The following is a 17,744-nucleotide window of genomic DNA, read 5'->3' on the forward strand; positions in this document are numbered from 1 at the left end:
TGCAAGAAAAAGACAGACACATATATGGTATAGGATTCAGCAGCCAATGAAATGATCCGTACACACCCCCTGAGCCAATGGTCTAATGACACGTCTGTATGCTATGGAGAGGGGAGCCAATGATGTGATGGCACATTGTATGCTATGGATGTATGTACAATAAAAAGGGACCCACGGGAGTGGTCAGCCCTTCTCTTCACTTCCCTTCTTGCAATGAATCCTGCCTGATGTGTCTTCATTGCCGTAATATCTGGTGATCCCGCAACGTGATAGCCCCTGTTCACTTGGCTGGAACAGCCTAGGTGGCCACCGCAACAGCAGACTTGCTCCCGTAATCGTAAGTAATTTTTCAGCAAGTCTGCTCCCAACAATCGTGAGTATGGGGGGGAAACTGTCAGCTAAGCAGACGTGTCATGCAAGAAAGCTGCAGAAAATAATAAAGAATCATTATTTCGTCACCAAGGGAGAAATAGCACAAGTCAGACTAGGGGACTTAGAAAAATTGATAGGTGAGATAGCTTGCCGTTGCCCATTTTATCCAGAGGCTGGAACTCTGGATGTCCAAGATTGGATTAAGATAGGCAACAGCCTGCATACGCCCCCACGAGCTCCCATACGGCAATTGTTACTCTGGCAAAAATGCACAGAAGCGATAGAATATCTGGGGACATCACCGTCCCCTACCATGACTCCTGTGGCTTCCTCTGCATCCACCTCAGAGAAAAAACCCCAGGAAACTAAAGACACTGAAATCAGAGAAGCTAGCCTCCCTCCACCTTACCCGCAAGCCCTTCCCCCACCAACCACCAGCTCCCTGTACCCCCAGCTGCCATTGCCTGAGACAGTCATTGATTCTGCATCACCGATTTGTCCAGGTAAATTACCATCTCAAACCGCTGCTCCCAGTAGCGATTTATGTGCTGTGGTCAGCATTGAGTTTCACCTAGAACAAGTGAATGGAAATCCCATAAGGGAGGAATTATTGGAAGGGATTCAAGCCTCTCCCATTACAGAAAGGACCAAAGAACTAGGTGGGACAGAATATAGTTGGTCCGCCCTTCCCTATAGTGTTCTTAGAGAACTCAGCACAAGTATCAAAGAAGCAGGGTTTCACTCCTCTTACACCCGAGGGTTGCTAGAGAGATCCCTGACAGCAATAGAATTGAATACCGCCCGGAGTGCCATAAGCAGTAACTATGCCCCCAGGTCTTCAAAGAAATTAGCATATAAGACCTTGGGCCAGGCAGCGACATTCCTGAAATCACAGTGGAGTTACAAACAAAAACAGTATCAACATGAAAGAAATGATCTAATAAGACAGTACAATGACCTATTGCAAACCAGATTAAACCGAGTAATTGAGCAAACAAAGCAAACCTGGAAGGAGTGTTTATCTTGGTCTTTGATATTCCGTTACAGAAAGTCTGCATACTTAGAGAGCATTTCCCCACAGAAAGTGTATGCAGAGCCTTATGTTATAACTGTACTGAAACTTGAACAGTATACTGTGTAAATTTCATGTGAAATGTTCCCCTTTTGCAAAGTTAAATTGTCTCACATTTAAAATGACTCCATTTCTCTGAGATTTAAGTTTATAGCAATTGCTTGCATTGCCAGTGCACAGAACTTGTATTTTTACTGTAATTTTCCCTTTAGGACAAAGTAAGTTAAGATAGAATCTGTTTACAAGAGATCAGCAAATCCTTGCCAGTCATTGTCTCTGGTTGATGTTATCTAGTTATATTATCACTTGCTGGTACACTTCTTGCATATGGATTATAGTTTAACTAAGTTAATGTTATACAGTGATGCCTTTCAGTTCCTATAGACTGAAGGATTAATTCATTGAATGAAGTTCTCTCCTCTGTTTATTTTCTTTTGAGAAACACTGTTCCTCCCCCTCTTACTCTGTCTTTCTGTTATTAACTCTTGGTTGCCACTCATGGGGGGGAGGGAGAACTTTTGAAAAGAAAAAACTGGACTTAGTACTGCAGTTTCTCTCCCTAATTTCTGTATTTGTTATAACTCTGATACATTTCATTAACTGTGCGCTACAGCTTTCAAAGTGGGGCACAGATCAGATCTCCTGCTGATCCAAACCTCCTTCTCCCTCTACCTTCAATGCTGAACCTTTATTACATTAATACTTTCAAACTTCTTTAATACTGAACTGAGGTTACTGACAAGGACATTTAATAGTAGTAACAGTTGCTTTAGCGTGCAGCAGACAGAGCTGAGCGAATAGCGTGTTTAATTTCCTATTCTAATAATTAAATGAAAATATTGTATTCTGATATTCCACATTGAAATTAAGCTCAGAGTATTATTGATTGAATTTATTGTTCCAGGTTGCAATCTATAAAGTAATGATGGTGCCTCCACTAGGAGGCGCTATGCTATTCTACCAGTTATATTATATTATTATTTTAATAATTCTGTTGTATACTAATTTTTATTTTTCAGGTCTACAGTCCTCCTGTCTTAAGGAAATTTCAGTTTTATTTTCTTTTTCTAAATTTTATACAGAATTCTGAACCTTAAAATTTTTACTGACAGAGGTTGCTACATCTAAAGCAATCCCTCCCAAGCCTTTTCTTGCAAATCCAAATTGATTTTATTAAATTGAATAATAGAATTGATTCTCCAAGGTTAAAAAAGTAAAAATTTCAATTTAATCATTACCTTAGTAATTTTTTGCTGTGTGCTAGTTTTTAATATTTTCCAGATTGACAGCCTTCCTGCCATGAGAGATGTGAAGATGAACACTTTGCAGCTTATTTAACATTTTTCAAACATTTTTCTGACACCTTTTGATTTTTGATCTTTGATCTAATTTTGTTTTTGATACCTTTTTGATACGAATTTTGAACTCAAATTATGTGTTATCTGTTGTCTGTCTTGATGTCAAGAAGACTATGAATGAATATTTGCAGGATGAATGAATATGTGTCAGTCTTGTGTAACATATGTTTAATGTGTTGTGGTCTCCACCGCTTCCCCTCTACCCGCTCTGCACGGCGCTTACCTACAGTGCTGGAAACGCCGCTCCCGCGGCTCTGCCGACCCTTCAGGGCATCCACCATTACCAGCTCATCTCCCTGCCGCCACGTGCGTGCGTGAGGACGCGCACTATGGACACACAGCTGCCGGAAGTCTGGCCCCGCCCGGCTTAACAACACCACGCCCCAAACCCGATTTAACCGGCGTTCGGTTACCATCTCATTGCCTTGCAACGAGGGTCGCTACTGGATAGTAGTTCTAAGTTGCGCTTCGCTTGTTCCACGTTCCTGATTTGACTTCAGCCTGTTCCTGACTCCGCTTCTGCTCGCCGCCGGCCACCGACCTTGCTCGTGCCTGATTCCGCTCCAGCCAGCTGCCAGCCTGACTTGGGTTCGTCTCCGTTCCTGCTCACAGCTTGCTTCAGTTCTCAGCACGCTACAGACTCCGTTCCTGCTCACAGATTGCTTCAGTTCTCAGCACGCTACAGACTCCGTTCCTGCTCACAGTCTGTTCCAGTTCTCAGCACGCTACAGACTCCGTTCCTGCTCACAGTTTGCTTCAGTTCTCAGCACGCTACAGACTCCGTTCCTGCTCACAGTCTGTTCCAGTTCTCAGCACGCTACAGACTCCGTTCCTGCTCACAGTTTGCTTCAGTTCTCAGCACGCTACAGACTCCGTTCTTGCTCACAGTCTGTTCCAGTTCTCAGCACGCTACAGACTCCATTCCTGCTCACCGCTTGCTTCAGCTCACAGCACGCTACAGACTCCGTTCCTGCTCACAGCTTGCTTCAGTGCACAGCACGCTAGAGACTCTGTATCTGCTCACCATCTGCTCCAGCACCGCTGGACCCAACTAGCCCACAGACTACTGGACTACCTTACCATACTCTCTGCCCAGGCCTTCTTCTACTATAGAGACTTCCTCTGTGTTCCTAAGTCCCAAGGTTCTAGGACCCTACGGGCTCCTCCTGGGGGGTTCCTGGTTCCCGGGTGAAGACCTCTGCCTGTAGGCTCTGCCTCCCGACCTGCCCTATCATTGGGGCAGTTCGGCCCAAGGGTTCACACCTGGTCTGCAGCTTCCCAGACTGCAACAGTTTGCAAGACCATGGACTCGGCGGAGTCTCCTAGTTTACAGGCTTATCCCTGGGATGGCGCAACACCTTCAACAACAGCAACATTGCATTGATACTCTTGCTGCCACCGTGGACCAGCTGGTCTCTCGTCTAGAAGCTTCCACTCGTCAAGGGCCTCCTGCACCGGCGTCTGTTCCTAATACGCAACTGCCCGCTCCGAGCAGGTACGCTGGGGACAGTAAAACATGCCATGGGTTCCTGAACCAGTGTCAAGTGCGGTTCACCCTGCTACTGTCCCAGATTCCTTCTGAGGCAGCCAAGGTAGCCTATATCTTTTCCTTACTGGATGGCAAGGCACTAGACTGGGCTTCACCCTTGTGGGAATGCTCCGATCCTCTGCTACAGAATCTCCAGGACTTCCTTCTTCAGTTCCGACTAGCCTTCGATGATCCTGCGCGCCAGTCCACAGCGGCCTCGGAGCTCCTGCACCTCCGACAGGGCACGCGCCCGGTAGCGGAATATATTATTAACTTTCGAACCCTGGCCATGGAGCTGGCTTGGCAGGATGATTGCCTCAAGGGAATCTTTCTCGAGGGCTTGGCTGGTCGGATTAAGGATGAACTGGCAGGAAGGGAGATCCCTGATGATTTGAACGACCTAATGGACATTGTGGGTAAAGTAGACCGCCGTCTTCAGCAGCGGGACAGAGAGAACCGTTCATCTAGTAGAAGTCTGCACCGCCTGCTGGCCTCCTTGAGGTCACCCCCGCTGAGGGCTTCTACCCCTACATCCGAACCCATGCAACTAGGCAGGTCACCACTTACTCCGGAAGAGAGAAGCCGAAGGCGCTCCCTGGGCCTCTGCCTGTATTGCGGGGGCAAAGGACATTTCCTGTCATCCTGCACTGAGCGTCCGGGAAACGCTCGTGCCTAGGTTATACCGAGGAGCTACACCTAGGCGCTACCGGATCAGCTCCTCTCTGCACACTTCCTGTAACCCTCAAATACCCCGGTGGGAAGATCCAGATTCGGGCCTTCGTCGATTTTGGAGCCGAGGGGAACTTTATTGTGGCCGAGCTGGTGATGCAACTTGCCTTGCCTACCATACAAAAGGTTCCTCCTCTACGGATCTCCTCGATCCGAGGGACTTTGCTTCCTGGGATTATCTCTTGTTCCACAGAACCAGTGACTTTGCAGACAGGTCTATTTCACTCCGAGGAGATCTTCTTACTTGTCCTGGAACGAGCAGTGCATCCGCTGGTGTTGGGACTTCCATGGCTTCGTCAGCACTCTCCCGTCATTAGATGGGATGATTTCCAATTAGTCAGCTGGGGTCCTGCCTGCTTTGACCGATGCTTACACCTCCCACGTCCTCCTCACTCTCTGCGTCTCTGCTCCTCGCATCTTCTGCCTGAGGCCTACCAGAGTTTCCCAGATGTCTTCTCCAAAGAGATGGCGGAGATCCTTCCTGAACACAGGCCATTTGACTGTCCCATTGACCTGGTTCCAGGTACCACACCGCTCCGTGGCCATGTGTATCCTCTCTCATTTCCCGAGACCAAGGCAATGTCCCAGTACATCTCAGAGAACCTTGCCAAGGGGTTCATCCGGCCATCCCGTTCACCGGCAGGTGCCGGATTCTTTTTCGTGGCCAAGAAGGATGGCTCGCTTCGGCTGTATATTGATTACCGCGGCCTCAACGCCATCACCAAGCGGGACCGGTATCCTCTCCCACTTATTCCGGAATTGCTGGACCGTCTCCAAGGGGCTCGTATCTTTACAAAGTTGGACCTTAGAGGAGCCTACAACCTCATCCGCATACGTCCAGGGGACGAATGGAAGACGGCATTCAACACCAGAGACGGGCATTATGAGTACCTCGTGATGCCCTTCGGGCTCTGTAATGCCCCCGCCGTCTTCCAGCACCTCATGAACGAGGTGCTTCGAGAGATGCTCCATTCCCACGTGATAGTCTATCTAGACGACGTGCTCATATATTCTAAAGACATGGACTCTCACCGCCAGCATGTCCGCCAGGTCCTCCAGGCCCTCCAAGCTAACCGTCTATACGCCAAGTTGGAGAAATGTGTCTTTGAGGCCGAGTATCTGCCTTTCCTGGGCTATATTATCTCTGCTACCGGGTTTTGTATGGACCCAGAGAAAGTAGCGGCCATCACAAAATGGCCCCGGCCCACGGGCCTTAAAGCCCTCCAATGGTTCCTGGGCTTTGCGAATTTTTATAGACATTTTATCCCACGTTACTCTCACCGAGTGGCTCCTCTTACAGCTCTGACCCGAAAAGGAGCTGATGTTAAACTTTGGCCTGATGCTGCGGTTGCAGCTTTCTCTGATCTCAAGGAGGCCTTCCTCTCAGACGTCTGCCTCCGGTACCCGGACCCCTCACGACCATTCATCGTGGAGGTCGATGCCTCCAGTGTCGCAGTGGGAGCGGTCCTCAGCCAGCATTCCGACTCCAGACAACTTCTTCCTTGCTCGTACTTCTCCAGGAAGTTCTCGCCCGCTGAAAGTAATTACTCCATTGGAGATAAAGAGCTGCTAGCAATAAAACTCGCCTTCGAAGAATGGAGACAGTGGCTCGAGGGCTCCTTGCATACCACCCCTGTTTATACAGATCACAAAAATTTAGAATTCCTGACCCAGGCTCAATGACTGAACCCTCGCCAAGCCCGCTGGGCCTTGTTTTTCAGTCAGTTCGATTTTGTTTTACAGTATCGCCCTGCGGCCAAAAACCTCCAGGCAGATGCCCTGTCTCGCACCTCCTGTGCCGAAGAGGACCATGAGCCACCTCAATTCATTTTGGACCCCGCTAAGGTTCGTCTGTCTGCCATGACTATTCTCTCTCAAGACAGGACGGTGCTCTCGCGCCGGGACTAGCTGACCGCCTTACGTTGGGCTCACGACTCCTTGATCGGAGGACACGCTGGACGAGAAAGGACCCTGGAACTTGTTAACCGGTATTACTGGTGGCCTAACATCTGGCGTGATGTTGCTTCCTACGTGGCCTCATGCCCAATCTGTGCCTGCCAGAAGCCCAATCCTGGCTCTCCTTGTGGTCTCCTCCACCCGCTTCCGGTCCCCACTGAGCCATGGACCCATATAGCTACGGACTTCGTAGTTGACCTGCCTCCGTCTAATGGACATACGGTCATCTGGGTCACAGTTGACCGTTTTTCGAAAATGGTCCATCTGGTTCCTCTTCCGAAGCTTCCCTCTGCACCCGAGCTGGCTCATCTGTTTGCCCAACATGTCTTTAAGCTCCATGGTCTTCCCCAGGACATAGTGTCAGACAGAGGTTCTCAGTTTGTAGCCTGCTACTGGAGAGCGCTCTGCAAATGCTTTAGGGTAAAGCTCAGTTTTTCCACAGCCTTCCATCCTCAAAGCAACGGACAGACCGAGAGGATGAATAGGACCTTAAAAGCATACCTCCGGGCCTTCATTAACGAGAGGCAAGACAATTGGTCGGAGCTCCTGCCCTGGGCCAAATTTGCATATAACAACCAGGTCCATGCTGCCACTGGCAAGTCACCATTCCATCTGGTGTACGGAAAGCCGTTGCGGCCTCCGCTCCCGCTGGAGGTTCCCAGTGCCTCACCTGCTGTTCAGGTAATTGCCCAGCAGCTCCAGGCGTTGTGGCACCTGACGCAAAAACAGCTACTCCGCGCAGCCGCTAGGGCCAAACAGACGGCCGATCGTCATCGCCGACCGGCCCCCACGTTTCAGCCAGGGGATAGAGTCTGGCTCAGCACGAAGAATCTGCAACTCCGACTTCCCTCTCGGAGATTCACTCCGAAGTTCTGCGGACCTTTTCGAATTGCAGTGGGCCTGGTGTCCTATCGGCTTAGATTACCATCTTCCTTCCGGGTCCACAATGTCTTTCACGCCTCACTGCTCAAACCTGTAGTTCTCTCCCGGTACCATCGCACGCCTCCGGACCCTGCGAACACGACCATCGATGATGATCCCACGTATCAAGTGCGAGAGGTCCTAGATATTCGCTTCCACAACCGTAGATGGGAGTACCTGCTGACCTGGGAGGGCTGTGGTGACGAAGATAACACCTGGGAGCCTAGCTGTAATATCCTGGACAAAGACCTCTTGCACCAGTTCCACCAGGACCACCCAGGAAAACCCGGGCCTCTCAAGAGGGGCCGTAAAGGGGGGGTACTGTTGCGGTCTCCACCGCTTCCCCTCTACCCGCTCTGCACGGCGCTTACCTACAGTGCTGGAAACGCCGCTCCCGCGGCTCTGCCGACCCTTCAGAGCGTCCGCCATTACCGGCTCATCTTCCTGCCACCACGCGCGCGCATGAGGATGCGCACTATGGACGCATAGCCGCCAGAAGTCTGGCCCCGCCCGGCTTAACGACGCCACGCCCCAAGCCCGATTTAACCGGCGTTTGGTTACCATCTCATTGCCTTGCAACGAGGGTCGCTACTGGATAGTAGTTCTAAGTTGCGCTTCGCTTGTTCCACGTTCCTGATTTGACTTCAGCCTGTTCTTGACTCCGCTTCTGCTCGCCGCCGGCCACCGACCTTGCTCGTGCCTGATTCCGCTCCAGCCGGCTGCCAGGCTGACTTGGGTTCGTCTCCGTTCCTGCTCACAGCTTGCTTCAGTTCTCAGCACGCTACAGACTCCGTTCCTGCTCACAGATTGCTTCAGCTCTCAGCACGCTACAGACTCCGTTCCTGCTCACAATCTGTTCCAGTTCTCAGCATGCTACAGACTCCGTTCCTGCTCACAGTTTGCTTCAGTTCTCAGCACGCTACAGACTCCGTTCCTGCTCACAGTCTGTTCCAGTTCTCAGCACGCTACAGACTCCGTTCCTGCTCACAGTTTGCTTCAGTTCTCAGCATGCTGCAGACTCCGTTCCTGCTCACAGTCTGTTCCAGTTCTCAGCACGCTACAGACTCCGTTCCTGCTCACAGCTTGCTTCAGTGCACAGCACGCTAGAGACTCTGTATCTGCTCACCATCTGCTCCAGCACCGCTGGACCCAACTAGCCCACAGACTACTGGACTACCTTACCATACTCTCTGCCCAGGCCTTCTTCTACTATAGAGACTTCCTCTGTGGTCCTAAGTCCCAAGGTTCTAGGACCCTATGGGCTCCTCCTGGGGGGTTCCTGGTTCCCGGGTGAAGACCTCTGCCTGTGGCTCCGCCTCCCGATCTGCCCTATCATTGGGGCAGTTCGGCCCAAGGGTTCACCTGGTCTGCAGCTTCCCATAATGTAATGTCTGAAATACATGTTGTTTGTGTTTCAGCCTACTGCAAATGACTTTTCCTTTAAATGATTAGTTTTCATTAAGTAAAATTGCATAAATGCAGCCACGAAACAGGCAGTGCTTACTGTCACTCCCTGGAATAGTCATTCCATGTTTCATCAGAATGCTAAGTCTATTGTTAAAACATTAAAAACATATTTGGCATTCCCTACAACTCCACAGGTCAAACCCTTGTGGAGCGAGCCAACCACACCCTAAAGAATGCCCTTGACAAACACAAATAAAAAGCAGGGATTGCCCCTGGACTTCCCCCTAAGCAGGACTGGCTGAACAAAGTATTATTCACATTAAATCATCTAAACATATCAAATTCAAATAAGAACACAGCCATGGGCAATCATTATGGGACTAGGGTTAGTCACCCACAGCCGTCAGTCTTGTATAGAATGTTACCTAACCCTGTCTGGCATGGAAGCTGCTGTGCTTGCTCCCACAGGTCCACTTTGGGTTCCAAGCCATTGTATCAAGCCGTGGAAAGATGGAAAGGCGCCTGGATCTACAGAACCCGATCCCCAACTTCTCCCTGAGCCTCCACAGCCCTCAGAAGGACAGAGACCGGACTCCCCACAAAAAGCAGCACCAAATGACCTGGGGACAGATCAAAGCCCTATCCAACCAATCTGCACAACTCTTGGAACAGCAAGGCCTTGAGAAAACTCCAGAGAACTTCTTATTAGCCGCCTTTTCTTGCCTGAATGCCAACTCATTAACAATTGTGTTCTGCACCCTCCTCCTTTGCCTTATTTCTCCAGCTATGGCGATTTCCGAACAAGGACTCTGGCAGGACAACATGTACATCCTCGATGCACAGAACTTTTCACACCTGTTGAATCAAACAAACTGTTGGATCTGCACATACATGCCAACCCATACCCATGGAGGACTAATGATGCATGCCGTGCCATTTAATCTTACAGGATGGTTGAGATTCCCATGGCCGGGAGGTTATCCCCTTAATTCTCCAGTTGGTAATACCATAATACCCATCGGCAGCCGTATTCAAGAGACTGCCGCTCTTTGTTGGGACTATGATCCAGGGGATGGGAAGGGGCTTCAGGTGGGAAAATATCCGTATTGTAGCCGAACCATTGTATTAGAAGAAGTCATGATCAGGTCGTACTCTAATGTAACAGCATACCCTGAATTCCCACAAAATATCACAGAATACTTGCATAGCTTTACCCACTATATGTGCAATTGGCTGATCTCAGGATGTTCAGTGGGGGAAACAAAAAGGTGTGAAAGAGGAGAAAAATTCTCAGACGGGCAATTTAGCTTGTGTGAATATGTATCCGCAATGATACAACAAGTCAAACAGCCCCATAACTGGTACACTAACCAGATAGGGAACATTTGGATGTTATGTGGGCATAGAGCATATATGCACATTCCCCCCAGATGGAGAGGCAGATGCACTCTAGGCTACATCCTCCCCTCATACTATGCAGTCAACAATTTACCCAAAGCAAGACTCCGTAACAAAAGGGAGGCGATCAAGAGTCCCATAGATAAGTATACAGAAACCCAGGTAGCTAGAAGCCTGTTTCCTCCAATGGGAACAGCTATGAATTACAGGGACTTACACATCCTAGCTAACTGGACGACTGCCCTATTTAATCAGACAGTCCATGCATTAAAACTACTCACAACAGAAGTTTCTCAGATTAGAGAGGTAGCAATACAGAACCGCTATGCCTTAGACACCATTTTAGCTTCAAAGGGTGGTGTTTGTGCATTAATTGGATCTCATTGCTATGTGTACATGTCAGATTATAAAGCAAACCTCACACATACTATAGAGCAGATAGAAACCATGGTTGCTGATGCACCACTTTCTGACAGAATACCAACTTCTCCATGGGATTGGCTATGGTCCTGGCTCCCTGATATTTCTGGTCTCAAAAGGGTGATTCCTATTATAATGATTGTAATTGTCTTAATTATTTGCCTGTGCTGCTGTATTCAGTGCATACCCAACCTCATATCCATACTAAAACCTTGCTATCAGCCTGGATACAAAGATGTCTTGTATGCTGCTTAATAGGGAATCCTGAGCCCTGCAGCAGTTGGCACACCACGCTGCACCAGCTCTGGGTGATGTGGAGATTCAGGAGCTCTGCGGCAGCTGGCACACCACGCCGACTCAGCTTTTCTCTCCATATCCCCCTTCCCCTATCTCCAGCCCATACCAAGACATAACAGATTTCAGTAGGGGTCTAAAGCATGGATTCAGAGATATTCTTATGCTGCGTAAATAAAAACAGAAAAGGTGAGATGTGGGGAATTATGAGCTTGCCAGCAAGCCATGTCAGGGGTTAATACTAACTCTGACCTTTGCACTGAATACAGCAACACTAGTGCATCTAAATCTCTAGCTTATAATTAAACCTCTCTGCCTAAGGAGAGGATACCTGGCTGTCACGTATTTCTCTAGCTTATAATTAACCCTGACTGCCTGAAAGGATAGCTAGTTGCCACGTAGTCAGATGCAAGAAAAAGACAGACACATATATGGTATAGGATTCAGCAGCCAATGAAATGATCCGTACACACCCCCTGAGCCAATGGTCTAATGACACGTCTGTATGCTATGGAGAGGAGAGCCAATGATGTGATGGCACATTGTATGCTATGGATGTATGTACAATAAAAAGGGACCCACGGGAGTGGTCAGCCCTTCTCTTCACTTCCCTTCTTGCCATGAATCCTGCCTGATGTGTCTTCATTGCCGCAATATGTTGGATATACCCCCTTCTTATAAATCCCTCACCTCTCTACAGCACACAGGAGTCATACAGGGTCATTCTTTATTCTGCAATATGGTACCAGCTGCATTGCGGCAGTATTATTCTAATAAGGGGAAGGGGAGGAGTGTGGGCGGAGTTTGGGTGCAATTATCTCCGGCAGTGCTGCGGGCGATAATGTTTTTCACGTTATTGCTGGCAGCACCTTGGTGCTATGGAGGCAATAGTTTGCGGCACAGCCGCACTGTGGTGGGCAAAACCATACCACCGTGATGCGGCCAGCTGCCCACTATCACCCCTCCGCCCCTTTTTTTTTCATGCCACATTATTCTGCTATAAATATATAATGATGAATCTAGGGCATATTTTGCTGTTCTCATACCATTCCACCTTGATATCAGGGCATCCTGTAGTTCATTGGTGGTTGCACTGTTGAACCTTATCTAGGGTTTCTTCCTTTCAGTGGCTGAATACTGCTCTTTCAGTGGTTTCTGGATAAAGCAATATTAATAACATACAAATAGCTTTTTAAAAAAATAATTTTGTCAAAAAACTCTGTGAAGGGAGGTCCGAATCAGAGAGAGAAGAGACGGGTGAGAAGTCACTTGCCCTGAGAACATTTACCTTGCAAATTACCTTTTGGAACCTTTGAGTTGCGGGAAACTTTACGATCAGCTGTTCCCAGTTGCTGCTGACGTCATTTGGGGGAGGGTCCGATAAGGTTCAAAACTGGAACACCCTACGGCGCATTTAGAGGTTCGAATCAGAGAGAGGAGAGACAGGTGAGAAGTCAATTGCCCTGAGAACATTTACCTTGCAAATTACCTTTTGGAACCTTTGAGTTGCGGGAAACTTTACCATCAGCTGTTCCCAGTTGCTGCTGACGTCACTTGAGGGAGGGTCCGGTAAGGTTCAAAACCGGAACCCCCTACGGTGCATTTAGAGGTCTGAATCAGAGAGAGAAGAGACGGGTGAGAAGTCACTTGCCCTGAGAACATTTACCTTGCAAATTACCTTTTGGAACCTTTGAGTTGCGGGAAACTTTACCATCAGCTGTTCCCAGTTGCCGCTGACGTCACTTGGGGGAGGGTCCGGTAAGGTTCAAAACCGGAACCCCCTACAGCGCATTTAGAGGTCCGAATCAGAGAGAGAAGAGACGGGTGAGAAGTCACTTGCCCTGAGAACAATTACCTTGCAAATTACCTTTTGGAACCTTTGAGTTGCGGGAAACTTTACCATCAGCTGTTCCCAGTTGCCGCTGACGTCACTTGGGGGAGGGTCTGGTAAGGTTTAAAACCGGAACCCCCTACGGTGCGCAGCCAACATCGGTGCGCAGCTGAAGCCACTTGCGCCAAAAGGGCACGCGGCTTTGTCAGAAAAAGAAGAATTGTTCTTTATTCGAGTTCCTTCTTAACCATAGCTGTTACGATCTACACGGATCACAAAAATCTGGCGAATCTGGCGTATCTGGCTACGACTCAGCGCCTGAACCCACGACAGGCCAGATGGGCGCTTTTCTTTAGCCGTTTCGATTTTGTACTCCATTTTCGACCGGCTCAAAAGAATGTTCGGGCCGACGCTTTCTCCCGCAGTTTTGATCTGGATGAGACTCCGGACCCGCCTCGTTATATCATAGATCCAGCTCGCGTTCAGATAGCAGCTACTTTTACAGTTCCGTTGGGGAGAACCGTGGTTCCTAAACGCTTGCGCCTCCGGGTCCTTCGCTGGGCTCATGATGCACGCTTAGCAGGACATCCCGGGATTGCCCTGACCAAGGATCTCCTTTCCAGACACTATTGGTGGCCCCGCTGGGAGATGGATGTTAAACGGTATGTGGATTCCTGTCCAGTTTGTGCCGCACAAAAGATTCCCCGACGAAAACCCTTCGGTTTGTTACAACCTCTACCCATTCCTGCTTCCCCGTGGACTCATGTGGCTACGGATTTCATTACGGATCTGCCAGTCTCTGAGGGTAATACCGTTATTTGGGTAGTAGTAGACCGCTTCTCCCGGATGGCGCATTTCATTCCCCTACCTGGACTACCCTCTGCCTCCCAGTTAGCCCACCTTTTTATTCAACACATCTTCCGCTTTCACGGTCTCCCCATCAGTATTGTTTCAGACAGGGGGGTACAGTTTACTGCCTCATTTTGGACTAATTTATGCAAACTTCTTCAGGTCAAGCTTGCCTTCTCATCTGCCTACCATCCCCAGTCCAATGGACTCACTGAAAGGACAAATCAATCTTTAAAGACTTTTCTGAGTGCATACGTTAATCAAAGACAGGATAATTGGGCATCTCTTCTGGTTTGGGCCGAAATGTGCCACAACAATCTTCCGTCTCAGGCCACTGGGAAATCCCCTTTTTTCGTGGTGTTTGGTAGGCATCCTCGTCTTCCTTTGCCTATTGAAGGGTCCTCCAACTGTCCTGCGGTCAACGCCGCCATTGAATCCATGTCCAGTCTTTGGACGGAGACTAGGGCCTTGTTGCTCCGGAATGCGGCCAAGATGAAAGCTCAAGCGGATAAGGGACGGTGCATGGCTCCCCTCCTTCGGGCTGGAGATCCAGTCTGGTTGAGCATTCGCAATCTGCGACTACATTTACCCTCCGCGAAATTTGCTCCTCGCTTCATTGGACCTTTCCCCATTGAGAAACGGATAAACTCTGTCTCCTACAGACTATGTTTGCCTCCGTCCTTACGTATCCACAATGCTTTCCATATCTCCTTACTGAAACCTGCTGTCATGACTTGGCCACATAGGAAGCGTAAGGTCAATTCTCACATAGTTCAGAATGATGATCAATTTGAGGTACAGGACATCCTGGATTCTAGAAAAGTGAAGGGGCAGTTACAATATTTAATCTCTTGGAAACACTTTGGTCCGGAAGAAAACACGTGGGAACCTGCGGGCCATGTGCATGCTCCCCGATTACTTCAGCAATTTCACCTTCGATTCCCTCTCAAGCCCGGTCCCCAGAGGCAGAGAGGGGGACCTTGCAGGGGGGGGTACTGTTACCGCTTCCCGTGCCGGCGGGGCTGTCCTCCAGGGTCGGCGGGGTTCCGCCTCTCTTCCCGCTGTTCCCGTGGCGCCGGCGGCGCGTCTTCCTCCTGCATGGGCCCGACGTTCCCCGAGGACGTCCGTAGTCAGGACCGACGCAGCGGGCAAATCTCGCGCTAAAGCGCGCCGTGGACACGCCCCCTGACGTCAGACACCGGCCAGCCTCGGTTTGCGCGGGAAAAGATAGAGATTTAAACGGAGCTTCCTGCTGAGCTCTTCGCTTCGGCCACAGTGCGCTTGGTGAGTGTTTAGTTACTTCCCTGCCTGTCGCTACAGCTCTAGACCCGGACTGCATCTTTGATTCTTCTGCCTGCTGCCTGCCCTGACCTTGGTCTGCCTCTTTGGATTCCTGTTTGCTGCCTGTTTCCTGGATCTGGTTTGCCTTGGTGCTGCTGTCTGCTGCCTGCCCCGACCTGGACTCCTTTATCGGATTATTCTGTTCGCTGCCTGCCCCGACCTGGACTCCTTCATTGGATTATTCTGTTTGCTGTCTGCCTTGACCTGGACTCCTTCATTGGATTATTCTGTTTGCTGCCTGTCTTGACCCGGACTGACCCATTGGATTATTCTGTTCGCTGCCTGCCTTGACCTGGACTCCTTCATAGGATTATTCTGTTTGCTGCCTGCCTTGATCCGAACCGACGCATTGGATTCTTCTGTTTGCCGCCGGCCCCGACCTGGACTGTCGTATTGGATATTCTACTGACCACTGTCTCAGGGTTGTCTCTTCTTCATCCAGGAGAGGGGGACCTTCTGTTCCTGTGCTTCCCAGACTCAAGGTAAGTGGTGTCGACCCAGGTTCCACTTAACTCTCGTAACAGTACACATGCGGGGCAGGCCACTACGGTCAACAAGACGAGGCTAGAACACTCCCCACTTTGAATCGTCGAATGCAGAAATTGAAGAAACCAGTAGGATTAGGAACTTAGATCCAATTCTCAGAAACTTGCTACTTCTCACTCCACGTCCGCCCGGGGAAGGGCCACCAGAAACACCTCAGCCTCCTCCTTAGAGGAGAAGAAAAGGGTCTTGTTGTCATGCTGAATCCGTAGTTTTGCTGGGTATAACAAGACAAAACGGATGCCCCGCTTATGGAGTGCTGTGCGGCCGGGGGCCAACATTTTCCACTGCACTGTGGTGCTGGCTGAAAAATTGTTGAACAGCAGTAGCCGGTGGCTTTTATATGTCACCTCCCCTTTCTGTCGGTATGCCCGCAGCAACTGCGTTTTGTGGTCCCAATTAAGAATCCGAGCCATCACAGGTCTCGGCCATCCCGGGCCATGGCGAACGGGACTCACACAGTGCACCTGCTCACATTGGAGGCGCTCACTAGTCAAGGTTAAACCGACTTGCTGCTGAAGCCACTGCTCTACCAGTTCCTTCAATTCGCCAACCTTCACCTCCTCGGGGAGGCCGATTATTTTTAGGTTGTTTCTCCAGCCCCTATCTTCCTGTTAAGAACATAAGAACATATGAACATGCCATACTGGGTCAGACCAAGGGTCCATCAAGCCCAGCATCCTGTTTCCAACAGTGGCCAATCCAGGCCATAAGAACCTGGCAAGTTCCCAAAAACTAAGTCTATTCCATGTTACCGTTGCTAGTAATAGCGGTGGTTATTATCTAAGTCAACTTAATTAATAGCAGGTAATGGACTTCTCCAATAATTTATCTAATCCTTTTTTAAACACAGCTATACTAATTGCACTAACCACATCTTCTGGCAACAAATTCCAGAGTTTAATTGTGTGTTGAGTGAAAAAGAACTTTCTCCGATTAGTTTTAAATGTGCCACATGCTAACTTCATGGAGTGCCCCCTAGTCTTTCTATTATCCGAAAGAGTAAAAAACCGATTCACATCTACCCGTTCTAGGCCTCTCATGATTTTAATCACCTCTATCATATCCCACCTCAGCCGTCTCTTCTCCAAGCTGAAAAATCCTAACCTCTTTAGTCTTTCCTCATAGGGGAGCTGTTCCATTCCTTTTATCATTTTGATCGCCCTTCTCTGTACCTTCTCTATCACAATTATATCTTTTTTGAGATGCTGCGATCAGAATTGTACAAAGTATTCAAGGTGCGGTCCCACCATGGAGCGATTCAGAGGCATTATGACATTTTCCGATTTATTCACCATTCCCTTTCTAATAATTCCCAACATTCTGTTTGCTTTTTTGACTGCCACAGCACACTGAACCGACGATTTCAATGTGTTATCCACTATGACACCTAGATCTCTTACTTGGGTAGTAGCACCTAATATGGAACCTAACATTGTGTAACTATAGCATGGGTTATTTTTCCCTATATGCATCACCTTGCACTTGTCCACATTAAATTTCATCTGCCATTTTGATGCCCAATTTTCCAGCCTCACAAGGTCTTCCTGCAATTTATGACAATCTGCTTGTGATTTAACTACTCTGAACAATTTTGTATCATCTGCAAATTTGATTACCTCACTCGTCGTATTTCTTTCCAGATCATTTATAAATATATTGAACAGTAAGGGTCCCAATACAGATCCCTGAGGCACTCCACTGCCCACACCCTTCCACTGAGAA

Source organism: Rhinatrema bivittatum, chromosome 7 (genome assembly GCF_901001135.1).
Source record: "Rhinatrema bivittatum chromosome 7, aRhiBiv1.1, whole genome shotgun sequence".
Lineage (NCBI taxonomy): Eukaryota > Metazoa > Chordata > Amphibia > Gymnophiona > Rhinatrematidae > Rhinatrema > Rhinatrema bivittatum.